Genomic DNA, 10,899 nt, shown 5'->3' with positions numbered 1-10,899 from the left:
GAAAGTGTTTTTTTCTTTTCTTTTTTGGCCCCCTTCTTGTGTTGACTTATCTAGTTATTTAGTTCTTGAATTTCTGAAGTACCCAAAAAAAAAAAAATCTAGGTAGTTCTTGCTGGTAATTTGCTGGTAATTTGATGAGATGATGATCGTTCTAAATAGAGAGGATGAAAAAGATGGGGCCACACTCCCGCGGCAGATCATTTTCTGAGATGCTAAGAACTAAGAAGAGTAGCCTGTTTGTTGTCACCTTGGATTTCGATGCTTGATAAGTTCCTTGCCTTCGCTAGAACACAATCATCCCGAATGGCCAGAGCCTCAGCTTGGAAAGCTGAGGCGGCTGAGTAAAATTTGGCGAAACCATCTATTCAGGTTCCTTTCCAGTCACGAACCAAAATGCCCTTCATCAAAGAAGCATCACAATTGATTTTCAAACGACATCTATTGATCAGGTGGAATCCAAAGCGGAGAAGGAGAGGCATCAGGAGGGTTTTGAGACGGATGGCTATTACTTGAGACCGCAAAGATAAATTCCCAGGTTTCAAAGATAAATTCCCATCTCATAGAGTGAGCGGACTGCATAGCTCAAGTCAGATCGACAGAGGAATACGATTTCCTAAAAAATTAAGAGCTAAAAAATTATTAATATCTATTCTATTTTGTATTAACGACGAGATTGTGAAGTTGTTCCTTTCCTTCCAACTACACCAACCCACAAAGGCCACCCTTCCCAGCAACTCTGATTGATCTTTGATATTCTCAGCACTTAGGTCCACAGTCCATTCCAGGGTGTGGATTTAAACCTTTGGGGGCCGGTTGACACAGAAGCTGAGATCACTGCCAAACCAAACTGCATGAGTCCATCCGCATCCGAAGAGCAAATGCTCAACAGATTCCTCTATGTTTACTGCAAACGCTACACGTATTGGGAATGCTGGCCTTAACTCTCCGATGAAGGTTTGCCTCTAGTCGCAAGAAGGATGTCACACACGTTCCACCGAAAATGTTCGATTTCAGGAGGGATTCTGCACTTCCAAATCATTTTCCTGTTAGGAGGGACAAAGGAGGAGGATGGCTTCACTTGGATTCCTCCTTAGCCCCATAAGCCAGCCACCACCCCAATTGGCACCCTGATTTAACCAAGTAGTATTTCCCATTAGGGGTCCAATGACTTCCCGTGGCGGATGGATCATTTCCCGAAGAAAATCGGTGCCGATTTTGATTAGACGTACACAGTTCCGAACACATGTGTGCCTGGAACTATTTGATTTGACCATGTGAAATTCGCGTGTATTAGATGATTTGGAACACATCGGAATTTGGATGTTCGGATGTGTGCGCTTTTCATCTTTAATCTGTGGCATTCCCTTCCACATAGTAATAGATTCCAACAATTCAAAACAAATGTAGGATAAAAATAACCAAAAGTACATGCTACGTACACAAAGTTGTATACATAGATCTGCATATGGATCTCTTCTCAACTGTTCGATCCCTCAATTTCAAATTTGTATTGTTCGATAGTAGCAACCTTGGCCAAGAGGATCAACTCAGTCCGGCCGCACCAACGATGGCCTCAAGGAGGATATTTCCGATGGCCAAGACCAACTCGATGAAGATTGAGAGAGAGAGAGAGAGAGAGAGAGATGGCTTTGATCAAATTGCTATCTTCTTTTTTGGGTACATCAGAAAGGAACAACAGAAGGCAGAAACTACGGGTTCGAGCCCCGCATGATTCTGAATAGGGATGGCAACGATTCAGTTTGGTTCGGGTATTGGTGAGATCAAAACCAAAACCGGAACTTGTAACTTCAACCAAAACCGTAACTAAAATAGGCAGCTTTCATTTTTATTTAAACCTTAACCAAAATCGCGGTTATCGTTTTGGTTTGGTTAGATTTTTCATCGAACTGGTCAACATTTTAATCACCCATCTTTAATCAACCAGGAAGAAAGGGGCAGGAATTAAAATTAAGAACAATGTAAATAATTAGTGCAAAAATTGGGGTATTTACATAATTTTATTGTGGTTCGGTTATAGTTCGATTTCGGTGGGCTATCATATAAAACCGAAATCAAAACCGAGCCCCCCGGTTTTTGCAAACTAAAAATCAAAATCATAAGCTCGGTTTAAAAATCTGTTAAAAACAGCCTCAATCGGTTTGGTTGGTTTGGTCAACCACCAAATTCGGGCTAGATTGTCATTCTTGTGCATGAATGCCACTCCTGCCATATCGGCGGCAAGCATGTCCAAAACTTCATCTGGTGCGGTCACAAGGGTGATGAGCTTTACGTCTTGCTCATAACCCATCTTGGCAAGGGCATCGGCAACTCGATTTCCGTCTCGAAGAGTATGCGTAGCAGAGCACTTGGTAACCGTCACCATCAGAGTCTTCATGGGGAAGTTGTGTGGGAGCCTTCCAAAAACCTCTCTCTTCCCGAATCACTCCTCCAAACCTAGATCAACATCATCTCCTCCTGAAACCGGTTGTCTATGTTCAACATCATCTTTCCATAACCTAGGTTGCAAGAATAAAAGCCCGTACATCTGTCTCCAACAACAGCTCTAAATTTTTAAACTTAAACACATAATACAAATATACACTCATAGGTTGCGAGAATATAGCTCCATACATATCTGTCTCCGGTAAATGCCAAGAAGTCGCATCATTTGTAACAAAATACATCGAAACCATTGTGTTTATCTCCAAACTGCATTATTGAAGACAATTCTATTTGGAAATACTAATCTCTTCCTATGAATACTAAGATCCTTCAGTTCACCAGGTTGCATAGCATCTCAAAAGGTTTACCTCCATTAGGAATCTCTGGTACTTCCTACCTTTCAACAGCTCCACTCTTTTGTTCCGTTCCTCCACCCTATTTGCAAAGGAAGGGGCACAAAAGAAAGGTGCTCATGCTCGTTTTGTACGCCATCCAACCTCAAGTGCAAGCTCTGTTTCAATTTTCAGGGAAATGTCGAGTGCCATCACTGAATGCGTCAATGCACCACTGCGAAACACCAACACATGAATGACTTATCAATTTCTTAAAATGATACGCACTTACGCAGCTATATTTCCATCAAAGCTAAATGGAAAGTCGCGTTGGAAATAAAAAGTTTTAAATAACTTAAGTTCAAAATCCCAACATTTAACCAAACACTGAAAGGATTCCTGATGTACCATTGTTTTGTTTTTTGGCCTTCCTGCTGTAAGGTAAAACACAATATTTTGCATCCCAAACTGCCAATCTTACCTAGCCGAAACTAGATATACCCAGATCACTGATTCTACCCATACTCAATTGGGAGCAATAAGATGAAGCTTGTGAAAATTGTCATTGCATTTTAGTCATTACAGTCTCGCAACTGGCATCATGGTCTCGTAGATGAGTCCAGCAGCACTATTATCCAAGTATTCACATACAAGCTCCAGATTTGCAGAAGTTTAATGATTCAAAATATAAGGTGATCAGGGTGATGGTTATAGATTGACCCAATTAATCCACCCTTCCTCGTGCACCAACTAATATTCTCCAATGAATCGGGCATATCTTTCAAACTAGTCAGAAAAGCAAGTCACTTGAAACTAAGCACTTTTTCTTGGCATTTCAAATGTTTAAATTGTTTATTTCAATCATTAAAATAATATTATGATGGTTTCCAAATCTTATGATCCAGAACAAAATAACAAACTTAAACTTGATATACAAAAAACCTCCATCAGTAATCTTGTGCATCTGCATTTCCAAGTCAAATGTCCTCACAGTTGTCTCCGGTATCAGAAAATTGCTCAACAGTATTTTGCCTGATGTTTCTTTCTTAGTTAATAACAACTAAAGAAGAAGATCCAACAACTTACCTAAGAGATGCCAAGATCAAGATCAAACTCTCATTTAGTTGGGACTTGTGTGCTCGACATTGTTACTCAGATATCCACCTAGAAAGAGCTATGTAGCAAAGTCTTATTTAAGGCATGCAATGGCCTAAGACACCTTTGAAACACAATTTAACTAAGGAAATATTAAAAAGTATTTCGCAGGTCCACGTGTCCTTGGCATGAGAGGTATATGAATTTGACACTTAGACTCACAAGGTCACACCATGCCAGACATTTGGACCTGAGTCCGTGTAACCTATGGAGGGTGAAAACTGAATTGTGAGGCACAAACTCCTCTAATCATGCATTATTTAAAAAAAATTGACCCTAATGTACTACTTCCTGCTCGGGTGTGCAGGCCTGGGTCCTAGGCATAGGCGAACCAGGCCATTAATTAGGGGCCCCAAAAAACAGTCGACCAAAAATAGGCCCCCCCAAAGATGGAAATGCCTCTTCCTTTCACATTTCCGTGACGTGGAACTAAAATTACGCAAGTCCTGCAGCTAACATTTTACATGGTGATCCAAGCCCCAAATATGTTGTTCTTCTGATATGGCAAGACCTCCAATGAAATGGTGCATCTTTAATGTGCAAGTTCTTTTTTTTGGAAATTAATTTTGCGAGTTCGAGAAACAAAATTTAGAATCTTTTTCTCATGTGTGATAAAACAGTGTAATAACCACATGTATTGCACGAGTGAACAAATATTGTCCATCCAATATGTTTCGAACAACTAAGTACCACTATCAACAAAAATAATTTGTGAAAATGCATGAGACAATGCTAACAAAACTTATGTCAAACCGCAAAGCGTCCTAGTCTAAAAGTTCTGATTCGTTATATGGTAGGATTTGTGTCCATTGTTCTTTAAGGGCTGAGGCATGGGTTATAATGTTTAACGGTCCCCATCTTATAGTTTCACCTAGGGCCCCAAAAATTATAGGTCCGGCCTGGCGGGTGTGAGCTGTAACATACATCTTAATGCGCCAATGCATGATCTTAATGTCAATATCTAGAGAAAGATACCACTTACACAAGAAATACGTCTCTCTCCATTGTCACAGCAACGTGCTGCAATTTTGTTTCGCATTGACGCATTGACACAACCAAAATTAACATAATTTATCTCACCATAATTTAGTCCAGAGCAGTTAATCTGAACTGCATATGTGACCACCTCTTGTGAATAACACAATACCAAGAAAAACATTTATGGTTCCGCCAACATAACTTTTGTCACTGTTATGCATCTCAGAAGATGGCATTTGGGAGCTCCATCAACCATGTGAACCATTACCCCAGTATTTGTTTGTATAAACCCCAAATGGAAACTTCATTGAACTCGATGAAGAGTACATAATTACCTAGAAATGTATGCCATGCCAGTTTGTCCAATCTTGTTTACGATTTCAAGGGTAACATTTCCAGATGCCTTGTAAACATGAAACCGACATACATTAAGGCTACAGACCTAGGATTCACTCTCTTGTATAAGAATGATAGTGAAATCAAGCAACCAGTCATTTTCAACACGACATGACACCTAGAAACCATAAAGAGAGTAGTATTACTATTAAGGCATGCAAGACTTCTACTAGAAGCCTTATAGAATTCTGATGATGATGGTGTGGAATAGCAAGAATATGTTTTAAGAACAAAAAAAAATGCATATACCAAAATCAAAAAGCAAAGTAAAGCATGGAATTTGCATGATCATGTCACGTCAAGACGAGCTATAATCTATTTGATGACAACAATATCCTACATACAGCAGGAGGCATGTAATCTGCACAGGGAAAATATGCGGAGAAAGCCGAAATCAGAGAAACCATGACCCAAAGTTCTGGTGTCATCTACACTCTGTGAAACTACTCATAGATCAGAAAATCAAGTAGATAAAGGAGCCCCATAGCTGAAAGTAGCCCAACATGGGAACTTCAGCAGTTACAAGATGTGAATTCGGCAGTTATGCACCATCATTATGCACATTGATTCACCAAAAAGGCCTTACTAGGTGCAGGCATCAGGTATAGAATGACATTCTTGCGATGACTAAAGAAATTGGTATAACAAATGATACACAAAAGGCGAACCAATGATTGGATGTACCTCGGTCTCAAATCTGCCATTGATCAGATCTACAGCCTCTTTAAGCATTGACACATCAACATCCCCATCTGGTTGTGGGACAACCATATTATCCAGCATTATCCTAGTCAAGCAATTTTTGTTTGAGATGCATACTGTAACACCTCATTAACTTCATCAAGTGTCCGGGTTTCAACCTGGCAATAAATACAAAATTTCCGCAACCATACATAATGTTGCCACTAGATGTACTCTTTATTAGTGCGGAACCCATCCGCGGAAAACTTTAAAAGTGAGAAAACTACCTCAACCCCCATATGAAGATTGTTTTCCTCGAAATGAATGTCCACAGATCTGAGAGAATTTTGTACACCTCCAGCTATTGATATGTGGTTATCTTTTATCATCACCATATCAAATAAACCCATTCTGTGATTCCTTCCTCCACCTATCAGTACCTGTTCAGAGATAAATGCAGATCACAGAACAGTTAAATTAAAAGGGAACAGATATGGTGCAAATCCAAGAAGCATCAGCAAAATAAGTTCACACAGCCCACTTATCCACCAGACGTAAACTGGGAGCTGTTTTCCTAGTCTCTAAAATGTGACGTTTTACGAAAAAATTGTTCAAATAGAAGGTGGTGGAACTCGAACTCGCGATCTGGGGACTCGGAAAATTATGCTCAAAGCATGCCTTCCACCAAGCTACAAGGCAGTCTTGCTTCTCATAATGGACAACCAATTTATATATAAAAACATTAGAGGCCCCATTTTCATATCTCGCCTGGGGCCTCCAAAATCTCAAGGCCGGGCCTGGGAGTGGGGAAAGGCAGAAATGACTTCATGCCATGACGATCTTTATGGAAGGGAGCACCTTTTCCACATAGAGCTTCCCTAACGTTTGGATGATGGTGACAGTCTGCCAAGAGGGCACAAAACTTGAACCAAGCTACAACATCGGGCTACCACTGTACATGGCCCATGACCAGAAAATCCTGAAATTAAATAGCCTATGTGGTCATACAAGGATAGGCAAATAAAATTTATTTCCCAATGGCTAAAGTGGGCTCTATCTTGAGATTCAACCAAGCTACAACATGAGAAAAGAGCGGTAGTTCACTCTCATCAAACCATTCAAACTGTGACAACTTCAGAAATAGTCGATGCAAAAAAATAAATGAAGAGGTTACACTATACTTCCAGTTCTCCAACAGAGGGCTGAATATAATGAAGCATTACTTACCGACATGCATATAAACAGAATAATGTGGAGTGCTACACTGAAAATTTGATGCGTACACATTTTATGTTGAATGGATACAAAATGCAAACGTATGCAAGGATGCAAGTGTCCATCCTACACTTTCCGATTATGTAAGCAGGGAGACACATAACTGACACATTTCATGCTATAGTTTTATTTGAGGACTAATGCAATGTTCAATGGAGATGAAGGTATCCAACATAGACCATATTAATCGAATATAAGCTATCGCAACCATAAATAACTCTATAGGATCAACTTTAAGATTCCAAGAAATTTTCTTTGATTTAGCATAGAATGCATCAGTTGTGAAAAGGTAAACAAACATAATGAGTGTACCTTGGTGAACATGACAAGTAAAGAAAATGTCATGCACCTGTACGGAGTCATGAAGACCACTTGAAGTCATTAATCGCGGAGTTACCAGTTACGCTTTAGTGATGGGTTGAGCTAGTGCGCCAAGAGAACCCATGTTCTCGTCCAACACTTCTAGTTTCAGGTTGTCGGATGTCATCTCTTTCCCTATCAAATTTCCAAAAAGCAACCCTCCTTTCATTGCCTTTTTTCACTTAGATCCACTTGATTGCCTTCTCAATCTATAATCTGCAAGTTTGCAACTTGTTTACCTGAATCCGACACCCAACTCTGAAGCATCTCTTCTAGCTTTGGTTCTGGCAAAAACCGCTTTTCCTTCATCTCTTGGTAATACTTATGTGCTTCCTCCAACTTTCCATTCAAAAAGAGACCATGTATCAACGCAACATATGAGCTTCGGTCTGGGCCACCATTCTTGCTCATCTCACCCCACAACTTGACGACATTGTCGAGTTGGCGCCACCGACAGAACTTCCTAATTAACATGGTGTAAGTATCATTGTTTGGACAACAGTCCACTTTATTCATCTTTTCCAATAGCTCAAACACTTCATCCCCCGATCTTAGAATCTGAAAGAAGGCATGGTAAGTCTGAACTGTAGGGGACATGCCACGCTGCAACATCTCATGGAAAACCTCTTGGACTTCATCTAATTGGCGAGCCCTACAGAGAGGCTTGATCAATGAGTTATAAGTAACAGCATTAGGACCAATACCCTCATCTTCCATTGTTTTCAACAGATTTCGAGCATCTTTCACAAGCTTGCCTTTAGCAAGAGTGTGAATGACTGCATTGTAAACTTTCCTATCCGGACAAACACCGAATTCCTTCATCTGATTAAAAAGCTTGAGAACCTCATTTAGCTTACTAAATTTCGAACTACAAGAAATCATACTCGAGTACGATATAACATCGCGTGACACCCCTCTCTCACTCATCTCCCTCCAGATTCTCTTCGCCTCGCGTGGATTACAAACAATGTTACACCACCCATTCAAAATGATGTTAAAGCTCTTAGTATTAAGCGGGAAAACACTCTCATTGCAGAAAAGCAAATGCTCAGCATCTCTTACATTCTTGTATCTACACAGAGCAGATAGAAAATCATGAAATTCCTCCATACCCACTTCGAATTTGAACAGCTTATGCGCGTAGAAAGTGTTTATAGCCTTGCCCACCTCGTGTATCGCGCAGTACCGCCTAATCAAGATCGACAGCGTCTTAGGAGTCACTAGAGATTTCCCCTTCCCATTCTCCCCTCTCATTTCATTGATCAGTGCCCAGGCAGTGTCGAATTTCCTCGCTTTCGCGAGAATCGATATCATGGAGTGGTATTCGCGCAACGAAGGCGCGTAATTCAGCTGCTTTGTGACCCACATGAAGAAAGTGAATGCTGATTCCCAGTCATTCCTAACCCTAGAAAGAATCCCCACAACTAAATCCGATGAGGGTATTACACCACATTGCTCCAGCTGGATTCTAACTTGAGGTTTGCTATTCCCTTTATCTAGCAAAATACCCAAAAGGGTTGACATGTCAGGGGAAAGACAACCTAATTTTCTATGTGGGTTTTTTTCATCGTCATCATCTTCTTCTTCTTCTTCTTCTTTTTCGTCTTTTTCGCTGTTTTGAGTGATTGAGGCAGAAAAAGGTGAGCAGAATATGAGGAATTTAGGGGGATTGAAGGGGATGGTGAGGGTTTGTGAGGTGTAAGAAGGGTTTGGAAAATGAAAATGGGTAGGGTTAAGATGTTGTGAATTGAGATGGTGGCGAAGGTTGAGGGAGAAGGAGGTTAGAGTAAATCTTCTTCTGAAAGACCCAAACATGATTGAATTTGCAGTGGCTGAGGTGTTTACTGTTTAGTATTGAGTGCAAAGTGTTCGAGAAAATACCTGAATGGGCACTACTCGTGTGGGGAGACCTGGGAGGCGTCCTGGCCAAATTGAGAATTCAAAAGTCGGGATCAGATTTTTTTTCTTTTTAACTTCGATCAAGAACAACTCCGTTTGGTTGCTGAGAGAAAAAAAAGGGAACTTACTAGTCAGTTTTCTAGGCAACCAAACATAAATACAAAGAGAGAGAGAGAGAGAGAGAGAGAGAGAGAGAGAGAGAGAGCATGTGCCCATGTGCTGCTACACGGTTCCACCCATAATTTAAAATAGAGGGAAAAAGGATGACCAACTTATGTTTCTTTGTTGATAGCATAGCCAATTATTGGAAAATATAGAAGCTGTGTTTCGGGCTAATTTTTGGAGTAGATTTTGAAATATGGATTTGCAAAAACTAACAAGGAAAATAAAACAATGTTTTTTGATTCTAGTAAAAAGATGAAACAAAAAATTGATGAATATCAAACGCTTAAATAATCAACAAATATAGGGGTTACGATATACATAACACAATGATATGTGCATATGTGTACAATGAGTAGTATTTAAAATGGAAGGTGAGAGGTAATTTCGTCCTTTTTGTTTCTACCGTGATGGGAAAGTCTTCAATACACACCCTTTCAAGGTGTGTACCATATGCACCTATTGTGTGGTTCATGTTGTGCCACCTTATAAAAAATTAATTGTAGGACCGGTCATTCATAACATTTTATTTCATATTGTAACTTTTATACTAAAAATTCGTAACTTTTCAACAATATGATTCGTAACTTTTTAACAATAAATTCGTAACATTTTGGGATTCATAACATTTTAATATATTTTAATGAAGGTGCATATGATACACACCCAAATAAGGGGTGTGTATTGTAGCACTTCCCCTAAGTGATTAGAAGAAGGCAAAAAGAATTTATGGGGTTGATTTTCTAATGGCAACTCTATCCATTAAAGTTTTGAATTGTAAATTCTACCACGATGCATATGCCCCATTTGGCAGCCAATGATTTACCAAGTCAGAATACTATCATGCACTTCATTCGTCCCGTTTTGTTTGCTCATGTTTTTAATTTGAGCTGTCCAAAATATTTTGCTTCATTTCTATAAATAATCACCAAAACATGACAAAACTCCCAATTTTACCATTTAAATTTGGAATTGAAGTAAATATTCAAGTTTAATCGTAGTGTAATTATGCAAATCCGATTTTTTGACTTTGATTTTGTACAAATTTGAATTCCCTGTAACAAACAAACAAATTGACAGGAAGGGAGAAAATGGTGTAAAACAGGGGCTGCATCAACATCACCTATCCATTTACTTTACTACATGCAAACTGACTCACTGCCAATTAATTATCTAAAGTACAAACAAACCGAAAGTAACTGCATGTAAGACAAGCTAG

At 39.6% G+C, this 10,899-nt stretch overlaps 1 protein-coding gene and 2 pseudogenes across 2 annotated transcripts in view; all 3 read right to left on the bottom strand.

The window, feature by feature from the left end:
* LOC131316461 (uncharacterized) overlaps window positions 1–9,705 on the bottom strand; it is a 74,764-nt gene extending 65,059 nt beyond the window's left edge. Inside the window, exon 1 of one of the 2 annotated variants that reach the window (XM_058345839.1) lies at window positions 9,647–9,705. The gene's annotated coding sequence lies outside the window, so the exon portion shown is untranslated. The remainder of the gene's footprint in view (window positions 1–9,646) is intronic. The other variant, XM_058345834.1, reaches the window with a different exon arrangement.
* Window positions 2,547–7,748, bottom strand: LOC131316460 (quinolinate phosphoribosyltransferase [decarboxylating] 1a-like; annotated as a pseudogene).
* LOC131316456 (pentatricopeptide repeat-containing protein At5g15010, mitochondrial-like) lies at window positions 7,416–9,728 on the bottom strand (annotated as a pseudogene).
* Window positions 9,729–10,899: the final 1,171 nt, after the last annotated feature.

Source organism: Rhododendron vialii, chromosome 2a (assembly GCF_030253575.1).
Source record: "Rhododendron vialii isolate Sample 1 chromosome 2a, ASM3025357v1".
Taxonomy (NCBI): Eukaryota; Viridiplantae; Streptophyta; class Magnoliopsida; order Ericales; family Ericaceae; genus Rhododendron; species Rhododendron vialii.
This window is presented reverse-complemented; position numbering and strand designations above follow the sequence as displayed.